Source organism: Orycteropus afer, unplaced genomic scaffold (assembly GCF_000298275.1).
Source record: "Orycteropus afer afer isolate SDZICR_OR568_19922 unplaced genomic scaffold, OryAfe1.0 scaffold00276, whole genome shotgun sequence".
NCBI lineage: Eukaryota > Metazoa > Chordata > Mammalia > Tubulidentata > Orycteropodidae > Orycteropus > Orycteropus afer.
The window spans coordinates 4,226,737-4,240,602 of NW_006921863.1; positions in this window are offsets into that span (position 1 = coordinate 4,226,737).

The following is a 13,866-nucleotide window of genomic DNA, read 5'->3' on the forward strand; positions in this document are numbered from 1 at the left end:
TTTATGTTCAGGTGTAGTCCTTACTGAAGGCTGTAGTCTTTGATCTTCTTCAGCCAAGTGCTTCAGGTCCCTTCCACTTTCAGCAAGCAAAGTTGTGTCATCTTCATAACTGAAAAAACCAAACTCATTGCTGTCAAGTCTACCACAGGTTAATTAATCTTCCTCCAATTTTGATGGCACGTTCTTCTTCACAAAGTGGAGGGCATAGATATACTTAGTGCATTTTTGTTGGAAATTTAAGATTTATATTCAGTTATCTTATAAATACTATTAAAATTTATTTCTATGTTTGTCTGTTTTAACTTAGTAATACATAATATGAATTTTCCTATTTAATAACTATTTTTCAATAACTTATTTGGTAATAGTTGCATTTCTTCCATGAATGGACCATGATTTATTTAACCAATATGCTATTGTTAAATATTTATTCATCTCCCTTATCTTATGTTCTCTTTCTTCTCTTCTGATTATTACCCTCTTAAAAATTTCACATTGTAGTTGTTATTAGGTATCATTGAGTCAGCCGTGACTCACAGCAATCCTATGTGCAGCAGAACAAAATACTGCTCAGTCCTGCACCATCCTCACAATCCTTACTAAACTCATTGCAGCCACTGGGTCAATCCATCTTGTTGAGGGTCTTCCCCTTTTTTGCTGACCCTCTAGTTTATAAAGCATGATATCCTTCTCCCAGGAATGATCCTTTGAGAAACCTTCACACAGGAAAACCTAAAGGTCAAATAGAAAAAGCCAAATAGTTTCTGAGGATTTTGTGTGTGTGTGTGTGTGTGCTGCATTTTTTGGGGTTTTGATTTAAACGAAGTAAATAAAGTTTCAATCAGCTTTTTTTTTTTTTGCGTTTATTTTTTAAACTTTTTGAGATAATTATAGGTTCACATGCAATTGTTACAAAATAACAGAGATTTATTGTACACTTTACTATGTTCCCCCACTAGTAACACCTGGTAAAACTACAGTGTAATGTCACAGCCAGAATATTGATGTTGACACCAATGACTTTGGTAATACCATAAGAAGAAGCAACATTTCCATACCAGCAAGTATCCCTCATGCTGCTCTTTTATACCCACACACTTCCATTCTGCCCCCACTCTGTCCTTAAACCCTGGCAACCACTGATTACAAGAGTGTTATGTACATGGAATGAAACTTTAACAATTTGGGATTGGCTTTTTTTCTACTCAGCTTCATTCTCTGTTGATTCATCCAGGTTGCTATGTTTGTCAATAGTTTGTTCTCAGTACTCATGTTGAGTGGTATCTCTTGGTATGGATGCACCACAATTTGTTAACCATTCACCAGTTTTAGGACATCTGAGTTTTTTTCCAGTTTTCAACTATTATGAATAAAATATCCACAACATCAGTGTTTTGTTTGAACATCAGTATACAGGTTTTTGTGTTAATGTAAGTTTTCACTTCTCTGAGATAAATAGCTAGGCATGTAATTGCTGGGTTGTGTCGCAGTTGTATGTTTAATTTATTAAGAAGTTGCCAAAATGTTTTCCAGAATGGATCTATCTATTTTATATTCTCATTAGCATTGTGTGATTTCATTTCTCCACATCTTTTCCAGCATTTGGTGTTATGACTATTTATTTTAGCTATTGTGACAAGTGTGTAGTGATACTTCATCATGATTTTAATTTGTATTTACATGTTGTTGTTATTGCTATGTGCAGTCAAGTCGGACCCGACTCATAGTGACCCCTCCTCGGGTTTCCGAGGCAGTATCACTATGGAAGTAGATTGCCCCACCTTCCTTCTGAGGTGTGGCTGATAGGTTTGAACCGCCAGCCTTCTGGTAAGCAGTCAAGTGTCTTAGGCACTACGTTACCAGAGCTCTAATGGCTAATAATAATGACACCTTTCATATGCTGAGGACACTTTAAACCAAATTACCTTAAAATAGTAGCTTTTTTTAATTTTTTTTTTTTTTTTTTTTGGAACTAAAAAAAAATAACTTCTTTCTCAAAGAGTTTTCACTTAACTAAACTAAGCTACTCAAAGATCTAAAGTCATGTGTGTGCTGGAAAAATTATCAGTGATTATTGTGAGTTTCCTAAGGCAGGATATGATAGTTTCCACACTAAGGACAGTGTGGCAGAGGAGGGGCATTTATTGAGCTGAATCAATCTGTTGAATAGACAACTCAAAACTTACAAAACAACTTTTGATAGGAAGAAATGTCAATTTCTTATTTCACAGAAGTGATCAAGAGACATCAACAGGCAGGTCAATGAAAGGTTCTTGTGTTGTTGTTGTTATGTGCTATTGAGTCAGGCCTGACTCATGGTGACCCCTCCTTGGGTTTCCAAGGCAGTATCACTATGGAAGTAGATTGCCCAACCTTCCTTCCAAGGAGTGGCTGGTGGGTTTGAACCAACAACCTTCTGGTTAGCAGTCAAGTGGTGCCTTAGGCACTACACACATAACAACAACAACAACAAAGCATTTACTAGCTTTCTGGTGTTTACTCAGATGTCCTGTAGGCACCTCACACTCAAGTGATCTAAAATTTAGTTTCATGAATGCTAGTTCTCCCTACATTGCCCCGTCACCAGAGCTACCCTCCTAATACACGATGTTGATCAAGTCCTTCTTTCTCCATCTCCCACACACAGTTTCCACATCCTCATTCAATCTGTGGTTCTTGGTTGATCCCCCATCCTACCTATGCTAACACTCAGTTGTCACCTTATTAGGAGTAACAAACCTTCTGTATTCCTGCCTTTGGAATGTTTTCTCACAACATTTCCTACACATAGGAAATTGTTTTCTTCAAAACATTTTTTTTTGTTGTTCATTCTACATGCCCTAAATCTCTCATATTGTGAGGGTTTTTTGGATCGTATCTGTCCAGTTCTCTTCCTCTTATCACTGAATCTTGAATCCTGGCACCTCTTCTGTACTTCTGTTGACACTTGTGTAGATTTTTAAATTCCATCAGGCCAAGATTCACTCATGCCTTTTATTTATGTACATCCCTATATCATTAGCAAAGTACCTACACATAGTATGACATTCAACAAATACATGTTTCTTGAAACCTAAAATAATGACGTATTAGTTAAATACCATGTGGAGGAGATTTACTAGAATGATTGAAGATTGCCAGCCGAGGCTGGAAAAAGTCACCAAAATGGAATCTTGAGGAAAAACAGGACAGGTAGCACTTGACAGAGAGAAACACAGAGAATGTTACTGCCCATTCAATAGGTAGAAAAACATTTGGTAATGCTAGTATCCTAAAGGAGCTCTGGTAGCATAGTGCCTAAGGTACTTGACTGCTAACCAGAAGGCTGGCGGTTCAAACCCACCAGCCACTCCTCGAAAGGAAGGTTGAGCAATCCTACTTCTGTAGTGATACTGCCTCGGAAACCCAAGGAGGGGTCGTTATGAGTCGGGAGCGACTCAACAGCAAATAACAACAACAACAACAGTATCCTAAGGGAGGAAATGGCAGCTTCCACACTAAGGACAGTGTGGCAGAGTAGGGATAGACTAAAGGCTAAAGGCCAGACATGAGGCCTTTATCAAGCCCTTCATGAGCATGGATGAAATACTACTCACTATGGAGCTCTGGTAGCATAGTGCCTAAGGCACTTGACTGCTTACCAGAAGGCTGGCGGTTCAAACCCACCAGCCACTCCTCGGAAGGAAGGTTGGGCAATCCTAATTCTGTAGTGATACTGCCTCGGAAACCCAAGGAGGGGTCGCTATGAGTCAGGGCTGACTCGACGGCAAACAACAACAACAACAACAACAACATGGCATCCTTTTGAGTTCCTTGGTTGTGCGAATGGATAAGTCAAAGGGCAGCAGTTTGAATCCACTCAGAAGCACCATGGAAGAAAGGCCTGACGATTTACTTCTGAAAGATCATAGGCACTGAAAACCCTATGGAGCACAGATCCACTCTGATACACACTGGGCTGCTATAAGTTGGAATTGACTCAATGGTAACTGGTGCTTTTTTAAAAAAATTTTGTGTGTGGGTGTTGGAATCTTTAGCAAATAGGGCAATATTCATCTGATAAGGGACACTCAGTAACTGTGTGTTAAACTACTTAATGAATGAATATAAGAATAGGTGAAGAATGCTAGGCTAGGGGAAAATGATTTTAAATTCCTAAAGTCACTAATAAAGCAAAACTGTGAGCCCCATTATAGTATACCTTATTGTTATCAGGACATTATAAGCTAAACAAAAGCTCTAATTGCTACAGATTTAAAAAACTAAAAGTCAGTGTATAAGGAAAATGTTGGTCCTATCACATCCTGACACAAGCCATGATATTTCCAATCGCCTTGTATGCATGTGAGAGCTGGACAATGAATAAGGAAGACTGAAGAAGAGTTGATGCTTTTGAGTCGTGGTGCTGGCGAAGAATGCTGAAAGTACCATGGACTGCTAAAAGAACTAACAGATCCGTCCTGGAGGAAGTGCAGCCAGAATGCTCCTTGGAAGCAAGAATGGCCAGACTTCGTCTCACTATTTTGGTCATGTTGTCAGAAGGGACCGTTCCCTGAAGAAGGATGTCATGCTTGGTAGGGTGGAGGGTTGACGAAAGACGGGGAGGCCTTCAATGAGATGGATTGATACGGTGGCTGCAATGATGGGCTCAAGTATAGCGGGGATTGTGGGGCTGGCACGGGATCAGGCAGTTTTTTGTTCTGCTGTGCATAGGGTCGCTATGAGTTGGAAACGACTCGACGGCACTTAAAAACAACAACAACATCACATCCTCAGGATTACATATAACTCACACTGTGTATAAAGCCAGTATTGCAAATGCCACATCTAATTACATCCAAGCAAGTTCAGTTTCCATGATTCCAATTATTTATTTCTCACTTTACCTGGACTTCTCACATTCAGATCTTCACAGTGAATATTCAGGTGTGTGATATTATTCTCTGACACTGGGAAGTTATTTAATTTTGTTGTTGTTTTATAAAAAATATAGAATTGGTTTTGGCTTCTGTAGTAGTTAAGGTTATGTCAAGGTTATGTGGCTGGGATTGGTTTTGAGTGGCTAGGTAGCTGGTTGTAGTTATTCCTCATGATGAGATTGGCAATCAACTCCATGGTGGAATCTGACCGAAGCAGCTGAGTAGCTGCTTTAGGGATGTGGGCTGCTTCTGGTATATAAGGAGAAGCTTTGGGAATAGTTGGCAGCTTTTTGGCATGCTTGGACCCTGCGTGTAGCTGAATCTCCATTTAGCAAACTGTCATGTTTCCTGATGATCTTGGACTATTTCTGGACTTGAACTAGTGGTCCGCCATGTTGTTTGGTAATATTGGGACTGTGTCATTTTATTTGTGGACCTTGGGCTTGTTAGTCTCAGCAGCCAGCAGCTGCCTGAATGAAGAGACAACTCTAGGTCCATTGGGCCAGGAGAAATAGGCAGAGCTGAACCCCAGGGTTAAGGGGCTTTTACTCAGTCCCTAGAGCTTGGCACATTGAACTTGGACTTCAAGCCTCCAAAACTGTAAGAGAATAAACTCCTGTTTGTTAAAATCACCCATTTGTGGTATTTTCTGTTAGAGAAGCACAAGAGATAACCAAAACACCTTCTTTTCATAAATATATACTCATTGGCTTAAACTGTAGCAACTTTAGAGAGATCCAGGTGCTCTATACAGCTTAGGAACTGCAGCCTGCTTTACTCCAAAAAACCAAACCAAACTCACTGTCATCGAGTCGGATCCGACTCATAGCTACCCCTTCTTGGGTTTCCGAGGCGGTATCGCTACGGAAGTAGATCGCCCAATCTTCATTCCGAGGAGTGGCTGGTGGGTTTGAACCACCAGCCTTCTGGTTAGCAGTCCAATGCCTTAAGCACTACACCATCAGAGCTCCCTGGAATGATGACAGATTTGGTAATTTGATCCATAGAAAGATATTCTGGTCAGGGATTGCACATGTAATTCTATTTTAGAGCCTCAAATTTAAAATTTTTCATGGTGCAGTTTAACATAAACCAAAATGAAAATGTTATTTTATTCATGGTGTTTATGAGATAGTCATCACTGATTACATATGACTAACAAATGAAGACATTATTTATATTTTAATAAAGGGGGTCTCAAAGGTGTTCTCTAAACTTCCATGCTAAGTATTGGAAAATTCTCTTTGCCCTGGCTTTAGTTACACTATAGTGTCTTCTATTGGTTATATGTAGTTTATTTGAAGTGGAAAAAACTAAATAACTATGCACATAAGTCACCCAAAACAAGTCAAAACTTTTATTCGATTATCTACTTATAATGGTAAGAGAGGAAGAATATAGGTCAGAATTATGCAGATATAGACTTCAATCTACCATATCAATATTTTCCTTATTAGACAATTTTCTTGTCAGCATTTAAAACTTTTAAAACAAGATAAAAATAACTAAATCATAGCATTAGTTTTAGAGATAAACAAATCCCTAATAGCCACATAGTAGGCAAAGGTAATTTCCCCCATATTGTATTTTTAATGGGCTCAATGTTTTTTAATATAATTTTTAAAAATGTTAAATCTAAATAGACAATTCTGTCCTTCAAAATAATAATAATTTTAGAACTTTAAAATTTAAGTTAAATAATCAACAACTAATTCTCCATGACAGGTACCATGTCTGTAAGGAAACACTATAGTTTCCATATCAAAGATTTTTGTTTTCCTTTCCTTTCTTTTTTTTTTTTTTCTCTTAACTGGGAAATTAAGAAATGAGAAAAGAATGTTCTTACCAATAATTATTTTCACTAATAATAACGCACTGCCATCAGTTGATTTCCAATCATAACAACCCTATAGTACAGAGTAGAATGCCCTCTAGAGTTTCCAAGGCTGTAAATCTTTATGAGGCAGACTGTCACATCTTTCCCCCATAGAATAGCTGGTGGCTTTGAACCACTGACATTTTGATTAGCATCCAAGCACTCTAGCTGCTGCATTACCAAGTCTCCTTTCACCAATAATAGTTATCTTATATTGCTCTCTTATATGCTCCTGGCCAAAGGCTATATACACTTTTTTCCTTATTTCACTGAGGAAGAAAGACTGGGTAGTCTACTTCAGTAAAGATTTACCTCCTTGGAAATGCAAAGAGGGTTGCTATGAGTTGGAATCCACTTGACGGCTGTTGTTGTTGGTATGTGCCATCAAGTGGGACCCGACTCAAAGCAACCCCTCCTTGGGTTTCCGAGGCAGTATCACTATGGAAGTAGATTGCCCCATCTTCCTTCCAAGGAGTGGCTGGTGGGTTTGAACCGCCAGAATTCTGGTTAGCAGTCAAGTGCCTTAGGCACTACACTACCAGAGCTTGAGGGCAGTGAGGGTTTTTTTTTTTTTTTCCCCTTTTGGAAAAATTTGACACTACTATTATCATCTCCATTGTACTACCAAGACTAGCAACTGAGGAAATACAAAGAGAAGCTTTGTATTTCCCAAGGTCACATGGTTAGGAGAAATTGTGGAATAAGGATCTGAGCGCAAGGCTGTTTGACTCCAAATGCATGAACTAACATACTGCTTAGATTTTGACGTTTTAAGCCAGGAGACATGCACTATAATGGAAAGTAGCTTAAAATTCTCTACAAATGGGCAAAACCCTTCTTTAAAATATCAAAAGGAAGACCTATGGCTAAATGTGTACACTTCTTCAAACTTTAGAGGACTTAAAATTTAGAGTGTTTGTATTTTGTTGTCACATTGAATGAACCAGGGACCCTTCACTCTCTGGAATCAGAAAGAAACTCAACATCTCTCATCATGGATGAATGACAATGCCCATAATAAAGAATGTAAGACCTAGACATTTGGGGGTTTTCCAGAAAGTTTATTCTTAAAACACTTACTTTCTTCCCAATCTACATCCTTAAAGCCTTAGTCAAGGAAAGCCATCTTACAATATTAAAAGACCTTGAGACTCAGGTTTCATATTCTATTTCACTGGCAATTTTGTCATCCAGTAACGGAACTAAATAAAGATCAGTTCCTAGTTGTTCATCTCCCTGATAGATATAAAGCATTTTTGCTATAAAATTGCATATCGTTTTGTCTAACCCACAGCCCATGAGTGTAAGATGCCTGAGAAGATCACACTGAACAATGTAATGAACTCAGGGAGCTCTGCATATGCTTGGAGTGAGGGTCTAGTTCTGATTCTGTGCTAAGCAGCTTTTTAAATTTAGGAAAATGACTTAATTTCTCTATTCATCGATTTTCTTATCTATAAAGTGAAGCCATTGGCTGCATGGATTCTACTTCTAGCAATAAAATTATCTACTCTCCCTGAGGTGTCACATAAACAATTTTATGTCGGTGTGGGATAGAAAGAGATTGCATCACAAACATTTCCCAACTGTCTCTCTCCACCTTTCTTGATCATGAGCCTTATTAGTATAGTCAACTCTTCTCAAACCCTTTAGACAACCACTGCTCAACCATCTTCTGCACAAAATCAGCTCTGGGACAAAATTGGTTTTGGGATCTGGGCAGCACTATGACTAGTTGTAGATGATTATAGGTATTTTTAAAATGTCAGAAAGACTGCATTGCTACAGATGAGTAGAAACAGAAGCTTGAAGTTCACAAGTTTGATAAGTAGAAATACAGGAAGTTTTTATAGTTAAGAAGCAAAGTCCTTTACATAGTTGAAGCCAAGTTGAACTCATAGTAGAAGTGTGAGAAGGAGGACTAAGTGTGAAAATGTAGGTGTTTTCATGCTTCACGCATATGTCTAACTACCTCTTAAGGATTAAAGAGGTACTATACCACTTAAGTCCCCTGGAGAAATAGAATCCAAATTACACAGTAAAGGATATTTTAATGACTAACCATTTGTAGAGGTTTGGGCAAGGTTAAGGGAACCCGAAAGGATGCTGGAACTTCCAGGAACTAACAACATGTTATTACCATGCCTAGGCTGGAAGGATAATGGAAAGCATCAGCACAACTGAAAGAGCTACGGAAGAGGGGCCATCTAACAGAATCTAAAGTCACAAAGAGAAGCACCTAATGCCTGAAAACACTAAAACACTAAAAACAGCTAACAAAAAAAACAGGAAATAAAGAAGAAATAGCCCATCCTATCTCACACACTGCCCCCCTATTTCCTGTTGGTAAATGTTATTGGGCAAGGCCATTCATCAAGAAAGGCCAGGTGCTAGTTGATTGAGGCCCAAAGTAGGGAAAAGAACAGTGGAAAATGTTTCTCAGTTACAAAGGGGGTTGGTAAGCAAAGAATAACTAGCATAGGTACTAAAATAATCAAAGACAAATTTTAAGATTATTGGATCATTTTTCATTCCTAATGCAGAGCTGAGTATAAAGAAATGACAATATGATTTAGCAGATAGTCCATTTTCCTCTAGTAACTTTTATAGGCAGATAATTTCTTTTTGATTCATTTTTGTTTTTATTTTCATTGACACTTAGCTACTAAGGAATAATTGCTTCTTATACCTCTAATTCTTACTTCACCTTGATTGATACTTTTCCAAATTAGGATCTCATTAATGACAATCTAATACTGGCAGCCAATGGCCAAACCAGACACTTTACTCATTGGAAGCTTTGTTAAAGCTTCAAATGTAGGGAAAAAAAAAAAAAAAAAAACTCAAGGCTGCCTCCAGTCTTCAAGTTCTGTCCCAAAACTTATCAATTCTGACTTTACAGTTGAAGTGATATCAACTGAACCTAGTAGAGTATCTACTTATTATTTAGCATGGACACTATTTCTAGGTTTCTATTTGTTGTCTTTGAAGCATTTGTTATGCCTTATAGAGAAATGTAATTAAAATATGGACATCCCTATGTCATTTGGGAAATGAAGCATTACATAGACCATACTTGTTCTTCTATTTTGGGTTATTCTGAAACATGACATGGAAGTGTGAACAAACTAAGAATAAAACTGAGTCCTATGTGTGCCAAGTTTAGGCAGTTTATAAACCCAGTGGAGCTTGCTGTTAACGTGTAGCTTGGCAAATTCACTCATGGTCTGAGTTGCAAGTTAGGCTGTTTTCTCTCTGTATGTAGCCTTTAAGATTCTTGGATTTGACCAGACCTGTCAGTTTGTTTTAGTGAAACAGAATCCAGTTCCCTCTTCCATGCCTTTAGTTTCTCTTGAGGAAATTTGCTGTAATTTAAACTATATATATATTTATGTATATCCAGAATTAAGTGAAAAAAAAAATGTTCAGGTTATAGGAAGACTTTAAAATCACCTTTCTGGAAGCTTTGAAGTCAAATCTGGGGAAGCCAGAGTTCCCAGCTTAAAGGCCAGAGGCTTGGGTGGAGACTTTGATTGTAATGTTGTGTGATGAAAGTAGTATTCTTTTCACTTATTCATAACAAATATATTTAGGTCTCACATTCCCACAATGCTAGGCATTGTGCTGGGAAGAGAGCTAAGTATAGTCGGTTCCGTAATTCCACTCCTAGGTATATTTATACCTTGGAGAAATGAAAACATCTGTCTATACAAAAACAAGTATTCAGATTTTTATAGCAGCATTTTTTATAATAGTGAAAAAATGGAAACAACACAAATGTCCATCAAGTAATGATTGGCCAGGCAATGTGTTATACATACACAATGCAATATTATTTGCTCATGAAAAGGAATGAAATACTGATAGATGCTACAATGGGAATGAACCTTGATAACATTAGCTGAATGCAATAAGTCAGTCACAAAAGACCACATATTATATAATTCCATTCACGTGAAATTCCACAATAAGAAAATTGATAGAGACAGAGTAGATTAGTGGTTTCTTAGGGCTGGGTGGAGGCAGGGATTTCAGGAGGTAGTGTAGTGGGTGATAGCTAAAAAGTGGAGGGTTTCTTTCCAAGGTGACAAAAATATTCTAAAATTAATTGTGGTGATAATACTAAAAATCACTGAATTGCTATTTAAATGGGTGAATTATATCTCAATAAAGCTATTTAAAAAAATTCTCACAACTAGGCTGGTAGGTAGGTAAGAGACAAGTATTGATTTGGTGAAGGGAAAAGCAATATACCAAGAGAGTGACCAACACAATATGTATGTATGTATACATATATACACACATACATATGTTGAATATATATATATACTCAACAAACATAAATACAAAATAAATAAAATTACATATAGAAAAATCCTCACAAGTAGACCAATAAATAACATCATAAAACAGAGTAAATATTGAACTTGTCAATGATTCCATTTCACTTGGATCCATAATTAACATCCATTTAAGTACCAGTCAAGAAATCAAATGACGTATTGCATTAAGCAAATCTGCTGCAAAAGATTTCTTCAATGTGTTAAAACAGCAAAGATGTCATTTGAGGGCTAAGATGTGCCTAATTCAAACCATGATGTTTTCAGTTTCCTCATATGCATGTGAAAGCTGCACACCGAATAAAGAAGACCAAAGAAGAGTTGATGCATTTGAATTATGATGTTGGCAAAGAATATTGAATACACCATGTACTACTAGTAGAAGAATAAACAAATATTGTCTTGGAAGAACTATAGCAAGAATACTCCTTAGAAGCAAAAATGGTGATACTTCATCTCACATACTTCGGACATGTTGGCAGGAGGGACTGGTCTCTGGGGAATGGCATCATGCTTAGGAAAGTAGAGGATCAGTGAAAAAGAGGAAGACACTCAGAGATAAGCATGGACACAATGGCTACAATAATGAGCTTAAACATAGCAACAATTGTGAGGATGGCCCAAGACAGGGCAGTGTTTCATTCTGTCATACATGGGGTTGCTGAATCAAAATGACTTGAGAGTACACAACAATGATGAAGAAATTGAAAACTTTTACCAACTTCCACAGTCTGAAATTGACCTAACACGCAATCAAGATGTATTGATTACTACTGGTGATTGAAATGCAAAGGTTGGAAACAAAGAAGAATCACTGTATCATAAAATATGGCCTTGGTGATAGAAATGATGCCAGAGATTACATGATAGAATTTTGCAGGACCACAACTTATTCATTGCAAATATCTTCTTTCAACAATATAAATGGAAGCTATACACATGGAACTTGCCAGATAGAATACACAGGAATCAAATCTACTGTATCTGTGGAAAGAGAGATGGAGAACCTCAATATCTTTGGCCAAAACAAGAGCAGGAGTTGATGTGGAACAGACCATCAGTTGTTCAAATGCAAGTTCAAGTTGAAGCTGGAGACAAGTTCAAGTTGAAACTGGAGACAATGAAAACAAGTTCACAAGAGCCAAAATATGACCTTGATTAGATCCCACTTGAATTTAGAGATCACTTGAAGAATAGAATTGACGCACTGAACACCAACAAATGAAAACCAGATGAATTGTGGGAAGACATCAAGAACATTGTAAAGGAAGAAAGCAAAAGGTCATTAAAAAGACAGGAAAGGAAGAAAAGACCTAAGTGGGTGTCCTAAGAGACTCTGAAACTTGCTCTTCAGCAGAGAGTAGCTAAACCAAATGGAAGAAATGACAAGATAAAAGAGATGAACAGAAGCTTTCAAAACTTGGCTCATGAAGAGAAAGTTAATTATTATAAAGAAATGTGTAAAGACCCAGAGTTAGAAAACCAAAAGGGAAGTGCTCTCAGCATTTCTCAAGCTGAAAGAACTGAAGAAAAAGTCAAGCCTTGAGTTGCAATATTGAAAGATTCTATGAGCAAACTATTGGCTGATGCAGGAAATATCAAAAGAAGATGGAAGGAATACACAGAAGCATTGTACCAGAAAGAATTTGTTGATGTTCATCTATTTCAGGAAATGGCAAAATGCAAGGCTCTAGGAATTGACTGAGTATCACTTGAGATGTTTCAACAAGCAGATACCATGCTGGAGGCACTTATTTGTCTATGCCGAGAAATTTGGAAGACAGCTACTTGGCTAACTGACTGGAACAGATCCATATTTGTACCCGATCCAAAGAAGGGTGATCCCATAGAATGTGGAAAGTGTTGAACAATATCATTAATATCAGATGCAAGTAAAATCCTACTGAAGATAATTCAAAAATGGTTACAGCAGTATATTGACAAAGAGCTTCCAGAAATGCAAGCTGCATTCAGAGGAGAAAGTGGAATGAGGGAGATCATTTCTGATGTTAGATGGATCTTGGCTGAAAGCAAAGTATACCGGAAAGATGTTTACTTGTGCTTTATTGACTATGCAAATACATTTGATTGTGTGGATCATAACAAATTATGGATCACATTGAGGAGAATGGGAATTTCAGAACCCTCGATTGTACTCATGAGGAACCTGTCCATAGAACAGGAAGCTGTCATTTGAATAGAACAAGGGGATACCACATGGTTTAAAATCAGGAATGTATTGTGTCAGGGTTGTATCCTTTCACCATATTTACTCAATCTATAAGCTGAGAAAATAATCTTAGAAGCTGGACTATAGGAAGAAGAATGCAGAATCCTGGGTGGAAGACTCATTAACAACCTGCAATATGCAGATGACATAACCTTGCTTGTTGAAAGTGAGGATGACTTGAAGTACCTCCTCATGAAGATTAAAGACTACAGTCTGCAGTATGGATTACACCTCAATACAAAGAAAACAAAAATCCTGACAAATGAACCAATAAACAGCGTCATGATAAATGAAGAAAAGATTGAAGTTCTCAAAGATTTCATATTTCTTGGTTCCACAGTTAACATCATGGAAGCAGGAGTCAATAAATCAGATGATGTATTGCACTGGGCAAATCTGCTTCAAAAGACCTCTTTAAATTGCTGAAGAGCAAAGATGTCTCTTTGAAAACTAAGATGTGCCTAACCCAAACCATGGTATTTTCAATAGCCTCATATGCAT